This window comes from Hylobates moloch, unplaced genomic scaffold, assembly GCF_009828535.3.
Source record: "Hylobates moloch isolate HMO894 unplaced genomic scaffold, HMol_V3 SCAFFOLD_6, whole genome shotgun sequence".
Taxonomy (NCBI): domain Eukaryota; kingdom Metazoa; phylum Chordata; class Mammalia; order Primates; family Hylobatidae; genus Hylobates; species Hylobates moloch.
Window position 1 is genome coordinate 87,418,645 of NW_026652281.1, and position 13,716 is coordinate 87,432,360.

The window sequence follows — 13,716 nt, forward strand, 5'->3', positions numbered from 1 at the left end:
AAATTGAGGGCTGGGCACGGTGGCTCATGCCTGTAATCCCAGCACTTTGGGAGGCTGAGTTAGGAGAACCTCAAACCCAGGTGTTCAAGATCAGCCTGAGCAACATAGTGAGACCCCCATCTTTACAAAAAAAAAAAAAAATTAGCATAGTGGCATGCATCTGTAGTACCAGCTATTTGGGAGGCTGAGGCTGGAGGATTGCTTGAGTCCTGGAATTTGAGGCTGCAGTGAACCATGATTTTGCCACCACACTCCATCTTTGGTGACAGAGCCAGATTTTGTCTCTAAAAACAAAAGCAAACAAACAAACAAATTGAGGCTCAGAGAGGTTAATTGTCTTTCACAAGGTCACACAGCCAGGGTAGTAAGGCTAGACCTAACCCCTGCCCATCTGACATCACTGTTTGTGTTCTCACTCTCTGGCCTAGGCTGAGTCTTTGTGTGTGTGTGTGTGTGTGTGTGCGCGTGTGTGTGTGTGTGTGTGTGTGTGTGTGTGAGACAGGGTCTCACTCTGCCACCCAGGCTGGAGTGCAGTAGCCTGATCACAGCTCACTGCAGCCTCGACCTCCTGGGCTCAAGCAATCCTCCCACCTCAGTCTCCTGAGTAGCTGGGACCACAGGCTTATGCCACCACACCCAGCTAACCAGGCTGAGTCTTAATGTTAGAGTGAGTCCTGTGGTCCACCAGCCTGGGCAATTTAGAGGCTCATAAGTCACTCACACAAGCCTCCCTTTTCCGGGCCCCCCAGCCCTGCTCCCTCTTCTCTGGTATACAGAATGCCTAATGAGGCTGGCACTGTTCCCGAGTGACACCCCTGAGTGCCGTAATGTGTTTTTGTGTGCAAAACCCTGTGTTCAGCAAATTGCTGTGACCAAGACCCTATCCAGTTACCTGATGCATCAGAGGTATGTTCTGCGGTGCTGCCAAGCAAAGCAGAGAATAATACTTCTAAGAATTTTAACCATTAGATAGAAAAAGCGTGGTCCTGGCAGCCCCTGGCAGGCACTGCCGAGTGGGAACCAGATACAAAGCAAACAAGAAGGGCGAGTGGCACGTGTGGCCTGTTGTCCTCTCTGGTGGGTCGGCCGCCCTGGCCCCACAGTTGCGTTGTCAAAGCCACCAGTCACCTGACTCTTGTTGCTGGCTGGCTGGAGACCGTGGCCCTGGGTTTTCCATATACCAGCTTGGAACTCTGAGCTGAGATCAGCTTCCTGGAGGGGTGGGTTCAGTTTGGACAACCGCTGAGCAGAGGGGCATTGGCTCTGATGCCATGCTGTGAGCTTCTGTGGCTATCCCTCATCTCGGTGGCCTGTGAACTTCAGGCAGGTGACTCATCCTCACTGGGCTTCACACAGGATGGCAATCAGCATACCTCCTTCACTTGGGAGGATTAGAGAAGTGAGTGAGTTCAGAGAAGCAAAAAAGAACCGAGTCTGGCTCACTCCTGAGACTCTGCTGCTGCTAGCTGTTATCTGAAAGTCAGGCATTCATGCAACAAACATCCATGAAGCACTGCCTAGGTGCCCTACCAAGTGTGCAGAACGGTAAGTAGAACAGATTTAGTCCCTGCCTTCATGGTGCTTACAGTCCAATGAGGGTGATGGGCGGCTAAGGAGTCCTATCAACAAATATGACATTATAATGGGGTCCAGTGCTGGGGAGAAAGTCCTAAGGGGTCTATGATGGGAGGTTTTGCTGGGTAGGGAAGTTGGGGAAAATCACTCTGGGGGACTTTGGGGGTGCTCTAGACTTCAAAAATGAGGACATTCTCAAGAAGCAATGGCAATACAATGGAGCAAAGAAACTCTTTTCAACAAATGGTTCTGGAACAACTGGACATTCACATGCTAAAAAATGAATCTAGACACGGAGTTTATACCCCTCACAAAAATTAACTCAAAATGGATCACAGACCTAAAAGTAAAATATAAAACTATAAAACTCCTAGGAGATAACAAGAGAAAATCTAGATGACCTTGGGTTTGGCCATGACTTTACAGATACAGCACCAGAAGTGCAATCCATGAAAGAAAGACTTGATAAGCTGAGCTTCATTAAGATAAAATACTTCTGCTATGGGAAAGACAATGTCAAAATAATGAGAAAACAAGCCATGGACTGGGAGAAAATATTTGCAAAAGATGCATCTGATAAAGAACTGTTATCCAAAATATGCAAATAACTCTTTAAAAAATCAACAATAAGAAAACAAGCCAATTAAAAAGTGGGCCAAGGACTTTAACAGACTCCTAACTAAGGAAGATATACAGATGGAAACCAGCATGTGAAGAGATGCTCCACATAATATGTCATCCAGAAAATGCAAATTAAAACAACAATGAGATACCACCACATGCCTGTTAGAATGGCCAAAATCCAGAACACCGACAGCACCAAATGCTGATGAGGAGGTGGAGCAACAGGAACTCTCACTCATTGCTAGTGGGAACACACAATGGCACAGCCACTTTGAGAGACAGTATGACATGTTTTTTTGTTTGTTTGTTTTCACAAACATACTCTTATCATACAATCCAAAAATTGCACTCCTTGGTATTTATCCAAAGGCGCTGAATATTTACATCTGCATAAAAACCTGCACATGGAAGTTATAGCCATTTACTTGTCAAAATGTGGCAATTGGAAGACAACAATCTTTCCATGTCTTTCAGTAGGTGAATGGATAAACTGTGGTGCCTCCAGACAATGGAGTATTATTCAGTGTTTAAAAAATGATCTATCAAGCCATGAAAAGACATGGAGGAAACTTAAGTGCATATTCCTAAATGAAAGAAGCCAATCTGAAAAGGCCACAATAGTGTGATTCCAATGATATGACATTCTGAAAAAAGGCAAAACTATGGAAATCAGAAGAGCAGGGGTTGCCAGGGGTTAGGAAGAAGGGATGAATAGGTGAAGCACACAGGATTTTTAGGACAGTAAAACTACTCTCTATGATCCTATAATGGTGGATACATGTCATTATAAATTTGTCCAAACTCATAGAATGCACAACACCGAGTGAACCTTAAACTACGGACTTTAAGTGATAATGATGTGCTCATGTAGGTTCATCAGTTGCAGCAAATGTACCACTCTGGTTGGGGATGTCGACAATCAGGGAGGCTTGGGAGGGAAATTTCTGTGCCTTCCACTCAAGGTAGCTGCGAACTAAAAACTGTTGTAAAAAATAAAGTCTATTAAATTAAAAAACAATGAGGATATTATGAGAGTAAAGAAAGGGACAAATTTTCTAGGTAGAGGGAACAGCATGGGCGAAGGCCTAGTGGCAAGAGGAAGCCTAATGACTCCAAGGAGTTGGAATGAGTTCAGTGCGGCTGACTGCAGAGGGACAGGAAACTTGGAGATGATGCTGGAGAGGCAGATGGGTAGGGGCTGAGTCTTGTGCACTTTGTAGGCCAAGTTCAGCAGTTTTGCCTTTCACCTAAGAGCAGTAGGAAGCATAAAAATGCTTTAGCCAGGTGATGACTTGATTTGATTGGTGTTTTAGTAAAGATCACTCTGGTTGCTATCTGGAAAATAGAGCATAACAGGCCAGGAGGGGAAGCCCAGAAGCCAGTGAGGGAAGATGGGGGCTTGGACCCAGATGTGGTGATGGTGGGTGGGTTGAAAGGCAGCAGGGCTTACTGCTATGTTAGATGTGGCTGGGCTGCAAGGGTTGGGGGAGGGGCTCAGAAATGAATGTCATCATCCCTGGGTTCCTGTGGAGAACCAGCAGGGCCTGCCCAAGTCACACTCAGTTCCCAGGCAGGTGAACCTGCATCTGATTATCTGCCCCTAAGAAGCTTCCAAAGGCCAAGAACACTTGAGCTAGCCACAGCCCTTCCCTTGTTCCCCATGCTTAACAGCCTCTCTCCGGGTGCTCATGAAGGTAAAGTGAAGCCTCTGGAGGACGGACCTGCTGCCTTCCCTCCCCTGGTGCTGGGAGGAGCTTGGGGCTCTGACTCTCTCTCCTCCTCACTCAGGGCAGGCCCCTCTGATGGCAGCAGCAGCCTGTCTGGAGTGGCTCCTGCAAAGATGCCAGGGGCAGTAGGGGAAGTGTGGCTGGGGCTGCATGTCCCATGGGAATAGGCAGAAGCCCCCACCACTTCTGAGGGGGCAGGGTGGGAGACCCACCCTCATGGGCACAGCTGCAGCTGCCCAGCTGCAGCCACAGACCTGGTCATATCTGCACTCTCAGGGACCTGGGAAGCCCCCTTGCCCCTGCAGGCTCAGAAATTTCTGCTCCTGCTGCCTGGCCTCTCTCCACTCCCAGTACCCACTCTGATCTCAGAGCAAAGTAGAGGCCAAGCCTGGGTGCTGTTGCAACCGAATTGGGTGTGTAGATGCTCAGGGCAGTGCTGACATGCCAGCCCTCTGCCACCTTGGCCCCTTCTAGACTTTGGGTGTTGACAAGCATGGGAGGGAGGCTGAGGGGGCACTGAGGGCAGTTTGGCACTGGCCTGCAGGCGCCCCTAAGCAGGAACAGCCTGGGAGCCATGAATAGCGGCAGGAGGCAGACAGGCCACAGAAAGGTACAGGTCCCTGGTAAAGGCCCATCTTCAAGCTAGGGATGGCCTGAAGCCTGGGGGCCCAGGCTGCCAGTTCCATGGATGGGAGTGGGAACTTCTAGTACTTTTCCCAGGCCTATTCATGGTTACCCATGGATCAATCAGCATGGACTTCCTCCCCTCCGAAGCTCATAAAAGCCCCAGACTCAGCCAGACTCAGACATCACGATGACCTGCCTGTGGAGAGGAGCTAGCCACTATGGGTGTCCTCTCAGCTGAGGGCTGAGCAGAAGTTGGGCCAACCTGCCTTCAGAGAGGAGCTACTCACTGTGGGTCTCCTGAGAGCTGTACTGTAGCTCAATAAAGCACCTCTTCACCTTGCTTACTCTTCACTTGTCTGCATACCTCATTCTTCTTGGATGTAGGACAAGAACTTGGAACACACTGAAAGAGCGGTAACCCAAACGGGGTTGAAACATGCCCTTTTTTTGCCACATTGTGGTAATAATGAGAAGGAGAGAAGAGTTGCAGCCCTTTGGGGTGCCCAGACCTAGGAGCTTCCTGAGCCAGAGCTGTGACACTCACTTTGGGGCTCAGCAGTTCCTGGCACTCTAAGCTTCTGGGCACCACCATGTTCCCCAGCACCAGCATTAGAAGCTGCTTGTCATATGCCTGGTTCAGCCATGGCCTTGCAGGGAGCTGCCACCTGTGTGGTGCCTGGAGCTGGCCTCTCTGCCGCAGCTGGCATGCCTGGCTGTATGCAGTAGCTGGACCCCACACTCACTCGCATACCCCTCACCACTCCGCACCTGGCTCATTCTTGGCAGATGTGGGATCCAGGATTGTAGTGCGAGCTAAGTGCAACCTGCCAGGCTGAGTGGGCAGAACAAGCCCAACAGGCCCAAGCAAGACTTGGGCAACTGCACTGCTGGCCATAGAAGTTTCTGGCCAGAAAAGTGACACCCCAAGAATCCCATGACACCTCCAGAGCTGAAGCCAGTCCTGACGTCTTCCATGGTTTAGTGCAGTGGCTACAGAGCTGGTTTTGGTGTCAGACATACCTAGGTTTGGGTCCAGATTCTGCCAGTTACAATTATCTGTGGGACTTCAGGGCAGATTCTCAACCTTTCTGTACTTGTTTTCTTATGTGTATTAAGTGGGGGTGGGGGGTAGGGGGGAGTGGGCACTTAACTTGGGAATTATCATGAAGATTTCAATGAGTTATTCCATATAAAACACTTGGGAAAATGCTGGGCACATAGTAGGTGCTTAATAAATATTAGATATTTTTAAAATTTTTATTTTAAAATTGTAAGTGGACAAATTACAGTTGTATGGATTTATGGAGTACAAAGTGATATAATTTGTGAATACAGTGTGGGATAATTTAACCTAATTAACATGTCTCTCACTGTGAATCATTTTTGTGGTGAGAACATTTGAAAATCTTAGCAATTTTTGAAATGCACAATATGTTATTATTTAGTATATTTGCCACTCTGTGCAATATATCTCCATATATCTCAAAGTAAAAACCAAAAAACAAAACATATTCCTCCTGTCTGACTGATGCTTTGTAACTTTGACTGTCCTTTCCCTCAGCCTCTACTAAAGACCATTCTACTCTTTGCTTCTTTGAGTCTTTTTATTGTTTTAGAGTCCACAAATAAGTAAGAACATGCAGTATCTGTCTCAGTGTCTAGCTTATTTTACTTAGTTTAATACTGTCTGATTCCATCCACGTTGTTGCAAATGACAACATTTCTTTCTGTTTTTAAGGCCAAATAGTATTTTATTGTGTATATATACCACATTTTCTTTATCCATAAATGTCTCTCAAAAGAAGGTATACAAATGGCCAACAGATATATGAAAAAATGCTTAACATCACTAAGCATTAGGGAAATGCAAAGTAAAGCACAAGGAGATATGATCATACCTGTTAGAATGGCAATTATTAAGAAGACAAGTGTTGATGAAGACGTGGAGAAAGGGAACCCTTGTGTACTGTTGGTGGAAAAGTAAATTAGAACAGCCATCATGGAAAACTGCATGGAGGGTCCTCGAAGAGCTAAAAATAGAATTACTATAGGATCCAGCAATCCCATTTCTGGGTATTTACCCAAAAGATTTGAAACCAGCATGTCAAAGAGATATCTGCACTCCAGTGTTCACTGCAGCCCTATTCACAATAGCCTGCAATGATATGGAATCAATCTAAGTGTTCATCAGCAGATGAATACATGTTAGATATTACCATTAAAAATAACCAGAAAATGGGAATAATGATCACAGCGCTGTTGAGAAGACTACACGTGTAATGTGACCATCACAATACCCAAAATGTCTTTGTCGTTGATTTTACAACAGGCTAGATTGGAAACAACATCAGAATCCAATGAGGATCTTTTAAGTCAGTTCTAGAGACCCGTACAATGAAATGTGAAAGAGCTATTAAAAAGTTGTTGTAGGAGGATATTTAATGAAAGGTGAACTTGGTTATTCTATGACATGAAGTGAAAAAAATCAGCTAAAAATGTATGTGTAGGGCCAAGCATTGTGACTCATGCCTGTAATCTCCGCACTTGGGGAAGCTGAGGTGGGAGGATCACTTGAGGCCAGGAGTTTAAGACCAGCCTAGGCAGCATAGCAAGACCCTGCCTTTACAAATTAAAAAAAAAAAATTAGCCAGATGTGGTGGTGTATACCTGTAATGCCCCCTTCCCAGGAGGCTGAGGTGGGAGGATTGCTTGAGCACAGGAGTTTGAGGCTGTAATGAGCTGTGATTGCAGCACTGCACTCCAGCCTGGGTGACAGAGAGAGAGTCTCTAAAAAACAAAATAATAAAACAGAAAACATGGCCTCAAATCCTTTGACCTTCTTCCCATGATCTCAACCCTTGAATCTGGACAGGCATGTGACTGCTTTGACCAACAGCTGTGGCAGAAATGACACAATGTAGCTTCCAAAACTAGGTCATAAAAGGCCATGGAATTTCCCTTCACTTGCTCAACCTCCATTCTTGGAGCCTGAGCCTTAACGTAAGAAGTGTAACTACCCTGAGGCTGCCATACTGCGAGAAACCCTAAGCCACATGAAGAAGCCATGCATAGGCACTTGGGGCAACAGCCTCAACAGAGTCAGCCCAGTTCATGAGCCAGACATATGAATGAAGAAGCTTCTAGAAGATTCTAGTCTCCAGCTGTTCGAGTCCTTCTAGCTGAGGCTTCAGACATCACAGGAGCACAGATAAGCCATCCCTTACATGCCCTGTTCAAATTTCTGAAGCACAGAATCTGTGAGCATGATTAAATGGTTATTCTCTCCCAGCAAATTTGGGGTGGTTTGTGATATAGTGCTAGATAATGGGAATGGCAGATTTCAGGATATTTTTTTTCTTTTAACTTTACATTTCTGAAACTTTACTTTTTTATGGTGAGTGTATGTTTTTATGACTAAGAAAATATTTATAAGGAAATATTTATTGAGTGAATAAAGAAAGAAAAAAATGAACGAATGAAAATGGGAGAGAGGAAGAGTGGGAGAGAGAAAAGAGGGAGGAAGCTGTTTTGTCGGAAGGCCCCGACTCCAACCCTCTCAGGAATTACTGATTTCAGATAAGTCTCCCTTGAACCTTTCTTCCCTCCATGTCTCATTCCTTGAGCCACTTCGTCCTCAGGCCATGACCAAAAGGCAGAGCATTCAATGACTCTGAGTAAGATAGAGCTGGGTTTGAGACTGATGGCTCCACCTCTTACTGCCTGTATGTCTTTGTACAACTCACTCACCCTTTCTGAGTGCATTTCAGAAAGTGGGGTGCACACAAACGCTTGGACATGTGGGAGAAGCCTGATTCAAACCTAGAGCTGGCTGACTCTTGACAGAGCAGCCCCTCTTTATCCATTAAGGGGGTCCAGGACACTGCCTCAAGGGACATTGGGAGAGGGGGCTACCCTCAGCCAGCGACGTCCTGGGAGCCCTCTGCATGGGCTGCCATTGGGCCAAGGTGCCGGGCACAGAGGGGGAAGGCTGGGGCCCAGGCAGAGGCCAGGGCTGCTCCAGTCCCTCCAGGAAGCCGAGCGATCCCTCCCGTAAACATTTCACCCCTGCACGCTCTGAATGAAGCCATTCAGAGGAAGAAACCTGACCGGCGCATGTTTTATGCATGGTCCGGCTGTGCCAGCAGCGGCGGGTCGCCCAGGGTGGTATTATTTTTAGCTGGAGCATGTGAGGGGGCTGGGGACTTGAAAGAAGCAGTCTGGTCACCCACCTGTCCACCCTCTTCACCCAAGGACCCCAATCCTTGCCGGGTGACCATGGGCAGTGTTAGCACGGTCTGCGCCCAGCACTGGGGGCTCTGCCCACAGAGCCAGGCTTTGTGGGGGGGTTTCGTGGCCCCAGGCCGTCTGTTATGCAGCCAACGAAAGCAGCTGGTCACCTCCACACCTGCATGCCCTCCCACCCCCAACAGGGGCTCGCTCCCTCACTTTCACAGGTGTTGGCTCCGGGTAAGGCTAAACCCTCGGGAGGGGGACAGGCACGTTTCTGAGACTGTGTGAGAGGATGTCACCTTTGTCGGCCTTTCAAAATTCCTCTGCGGCTGCAACACGTAATCTGGCTGCTGGAGGTGGCTGGCTTTCAGCACTCCCAGTTTCTTCCTGGACAGCGGCCCCAGCGGGTAGAGTGTCCGTTTCAGGGGAGAGTGTCAGGGAGTCCTGGGTCATTAACATCTTTCACTGTCAAGTTTCCACCCTGTTTCTTGGCCTTCCTGCCTTGCTTTCCACCAAGTTTCCGCTGCAATGTGGCTAGCATTTATTGAGCACCTACTGTGTGCCTGCTGTTTTCACACATCGTCGCTCTCCACCTGCACCTTTGCCTTTGGGATGGGTACTGCTGTGGACCTCATTTTTCCTAAGGGGAAACCGAGGCTCAGAGAGAAAGAGTGACTTACTTGGGGCGACAGCAAATTATGGCAGAGTTGGACTCAGACCCAACCCTGCCTGACCCAAGGAACACAGTGCAATTTGAGGCCTCTGACCTGGTAACATCTTTAGGTTAAGAGCCCAAACTCACAGCTTGGGGGTGTCTTCTCCTTTCTGTATTCTCTCCTTTTAATGAATCATCAGAAACTTTAAAATATAGGCATGAGGATCTGTGCAGATCATATTTTTCAGCTGGAGAAACTAGATGGAGGCAACAGAGGCCCAGAGAGAACAGGACACTTCCTCAAGGTCACTTGGTGCCCCAGGGCTGACCCAGAACCCAGGCTCCTTCTGTTTCTGCACAGGAGTCCCCAGCTGCCTCACCTCCCTGGGCCTTCCTCTGCCCACCTGCCAACTGGAGCAGTCACTCAGCTTGGCTTCCAGGCCATTGCGGACAGGAAGGGGCTTGGGGAGCGGACAGGCCTGCGTTCCCGACACTAGCCATGGGAACCCTCTTTCCTGCTTGGCCCACGCTCACTACACACTCTGAGCCTGGTCAGCTCATGACCCCTAAGGCAGCTGCCTGTCTCCCTGCATTTGAAATGTCTAGGTTGTGGAGGGTCTAGCCAAGAGCACTTGTTGAGTTGTTACTGCGTGGATGATTGGTAAATGCCACACAGGTGACTGACGACCTTAGCCATCAGAAAGCTCTCCAGGTCTTTATTTTCTTTTTGGAACAGAGTCTTACTCTGTCACCCAGGCTGGAGTGTAATGGTGTGATCTCAGCTCACTGCAACTGCTTCCCGGGTTCAAGTGATTCTCCTGTCTCAGCCTCCCAAGTAGGTGGCATTACAGGTGCGCACCACCACGCCTGGCTAATTTTTGTATTTTCAGTAGAGACAGGGTTTCACTATGTTGGCCAGGCTGGTCTCAAACTCCTGACATCAAGTGATTCACCCGCCTCGGCCTCTCTAGGTGCTGGGATTACAGGTGTGAGCCACTGCACCTGGCTGGGTCTTTCAATTAGAAAGAATTCAGTGGAGGGAACTGATTATATAAGAGACATGAGGGCTGAGAAGCCAAGCAGAGAAAGGTAAGACAGCCCAGAGGTTAGCAACTGTGGGAAACTGCTACTACCAGGAGGCTGGAAGGAGAGAGAGGAGGTGGAGTTGTGAGAGCTTGAGAGCTGGGGCTGTGCAGCAGGAGGCTGAATTTGAAGGTTGGCGGGGGCTCTCTGCTGGGAGCTGAGAGCTGACACAGCGGCATTGGGGACACCATAGGAAACACAGTGAGGGGAGAAACACTTTAGCTTTTCCCTCCCTCGCTCTCCACAGTGCTGCCCATTGGCCAAACCAACCCAGAAACCAGGTGGCCAAGAAGTCCAGGGAATGTCACTCCTGGATACAGAGCAGAGCAGAAGGGCAGAGATAAGACCCGATATCAAACGGGCAGGTGACTGGCACAGGAAATTCACATCACTAAGGAGGATCCAGCACTAAGGGTGGTAACAGCAATCACTGATTAATGGCATCACTCGGGGCTTTCCCTGCAGTGGCTCCCTTGCACCCAGGAGAACTCGCTTACCCGTGAGGAAGCGAAGGCACAGTGCCGTCTGCATGGTCACTCAACGGGGATGGGAGAAGCAGCTGTCACCCTGCCTCCTGCTCTGGACTCTGCTGTCCCTTTCAGGCTGCAGATGCCCTCCAAGGCTGGTCTCCACTGGTCCTTAGGAGCATAGGCTCTAGGCTGAGTGATGCCTCCCTCTGACAGTACCGCACATGGAACGTGGAGTTCTCAATAAAGGGTAGTTATTAACACGTCCATGGCCCCATCTTAGGGCTGAGAAAATGGAGGTGCCAGCAGTTATGGGACACCCCCTCGCCCCCGCCAGGTTTCCTAGCTCGCTGGTGGCAGTGCTGGGAGCTTGAAACCATCACTTCTGGCTCCAGAGCGATTGCTCTTAACTTCTGGGGCCCCTGCCCCAGCCAGGATACTCCCTGGCACTCCTTCTTGTGGCCACTGTTGGGATCCGCACCCAGGCCCCTCTCTGGCTCATTAACTCTGCCAGGACGGCTGGGCTGCCTGGGCTCAGGCGTGACCCACACGCCCAATTAGAGGGATTCAAAACGCCGTTTACTTATCAATGACCGAAGCTCATTTGATTATGAAGGATGGAGCCCAAACTGTCCTCCGAAGCCACTGTCGTCCCTCAGCTGTGCCAAATCCTCCTTTGATCTGCTAATCCTGAGTTTATAAGGTTAGGAGATAAGCAGGCGGAACGAAATTCTTTTCTTTTTTGGTCCACCTAAGTGGCCATGAAACCCCTAACCATCATAGACCTCCCGGGCCCCTGTGGCCTCCCTGTCTGAATAATTCAGACGGTGTGTGAAGGAAGCCCCCACAGTCCTGGTACGCACAGGCCATCTGGGGCAGGCACTCCCCACCGATCAGCCTGGCTCTTCCTTCTCCTGCTCTTCCTTTTTTTCCCTCCTCTTTCTTGTACTGGCCTTTTTATGCTCACCTCAGGCTTGGGAAAGCCAGGGAGCAAGCCCAGCCGGTGACCCCGCTGAACTGTGGGGACCTGCTGCTCCTTGCGCCTCCTTTTGTCCCAGGCACAAATAGATCCCTCCGCCTCAAGCCCCATTGTGTGATATTCACCTTGAAGAGGTGATAGACCCTGTCCCTAAGGCATTTCCATTCTAGTGGGGGACAAGACTTCAGCCACTTGAGCCCAAACCATATTTAGGGTGTTCTTGTGGAGAAAGATCCCAGGTGTTTACGACACAATGCTCGCTCAAAGAGCTGAGAGACTCCTCAGCTGGACAATGGGGGTGTCGTCAATCCCAGCTTTCACCAGCTGTGTGACGTTGGGCAACCAGTTAGCCTCTCTGAACCTCTGTTTCTTCCTTAATAAAATGGGGATAATGAAGGTACCTGTCATCACTAATTTAATTCTGACAATAAGAAGCAAATGGGGACACCTACAGCCTGGTACAGAATAAACCCTTAATAAAGGACATTGGTGATGACTTTTGTTCTCTATAACTACGAGGACAGCTTACACCATACAGCATTTCCCACACGCCCATTCTGCAATGGATCTGTGGCTGTTGTCTGTCCCCACAGATCTCAGACATGAATTGGGAGGACCCTACCATGTTTCTTATGCCAATGATGGGAGAGAGATCCCGGGAAAAGGGATTGAGATCCATATGGTGGGTGGTCTCAGGGAGACATTGCCATGTGCTCTTGCAAACAGCTCTGGCTGTCACTCAAGCTACAGACTGACGAGGGCTACAGGGGAGAGCTCAGCAGGTCAGAAGAGGCCCGGGCCACTTTGAAGAGAAACGGTCTCATGGTTCAGCCCGAGCCTGACAGGTTGGAGAGCTGGGCCTGGAAGGCAGGTGTCCTGACCTATTTAACATGGAACTCATGCTTTAGATGCAAGAGGCTTTCAAGGGCAAAAGCTGGATCCAGGGGAGAAGAGAGAGGCTGAAGCATCATGGCCTGCTTGCCTTCTGCTAGGGGGTGGCAGAGAGGGGCTGAGGACAGGAGCACTGCTTTGGAGTCTGGAGGCTGCTTCGATCCTCATTCTACCTCCTACCAGCTCTCAGTCCTTGGCCAATTTGCCTCACCTGGATGAGCTCCCCTTGGCCTGGCACCTGCCTCTCTGTTTTTCAACTTTGTGTTCCTTTGAGCTGAGATAGCTTTATTCATCTCCGTATAACCCACATGTCAGTAGAGATCACCCCATTTTTAAGAGGTTCATGAAATAGACATGAACTCTGTCTTCACATCTTGGGGTACAGGGGACTAGTGACCAAGCCTGCCTGAGATTTCTGCCAACGTGTGTTCACGCCTTCACAGTCACTTTTAGCTCTGCCTGCCTGCTCCCCTCCAGCCATCATCTCTCCTCCATGACTGCTTCTTTTCTCCACTCTGTACTGGCTCCAAAGTGGACCCACGCTCTTTCCCCACATCTCCGTCAAACGCCACTTACACAAGTGATTCCGTTGCATGGTGGACCCTGGTGATGGTTCACAGTTTCGGGGAGAAGAAGGTTATGCTACAGAAGTGGACATGTTAGAATCAGTATGAGTCACCTCCTCTGGAAGAGCCCCTGAGCCCTTGCCCCATAGAAGTTTTTCACTCAATACCTTTCTATGTGGGCTCCTGCCATGCCAGCTCACTGATTTCTCCAGCTCACCTCACCTTCCTGCTAAACCCTTCTGCAGAGGGATGGAGTTTATCATTACCTTCAAACGTGCCTTCAGGGCCCCAC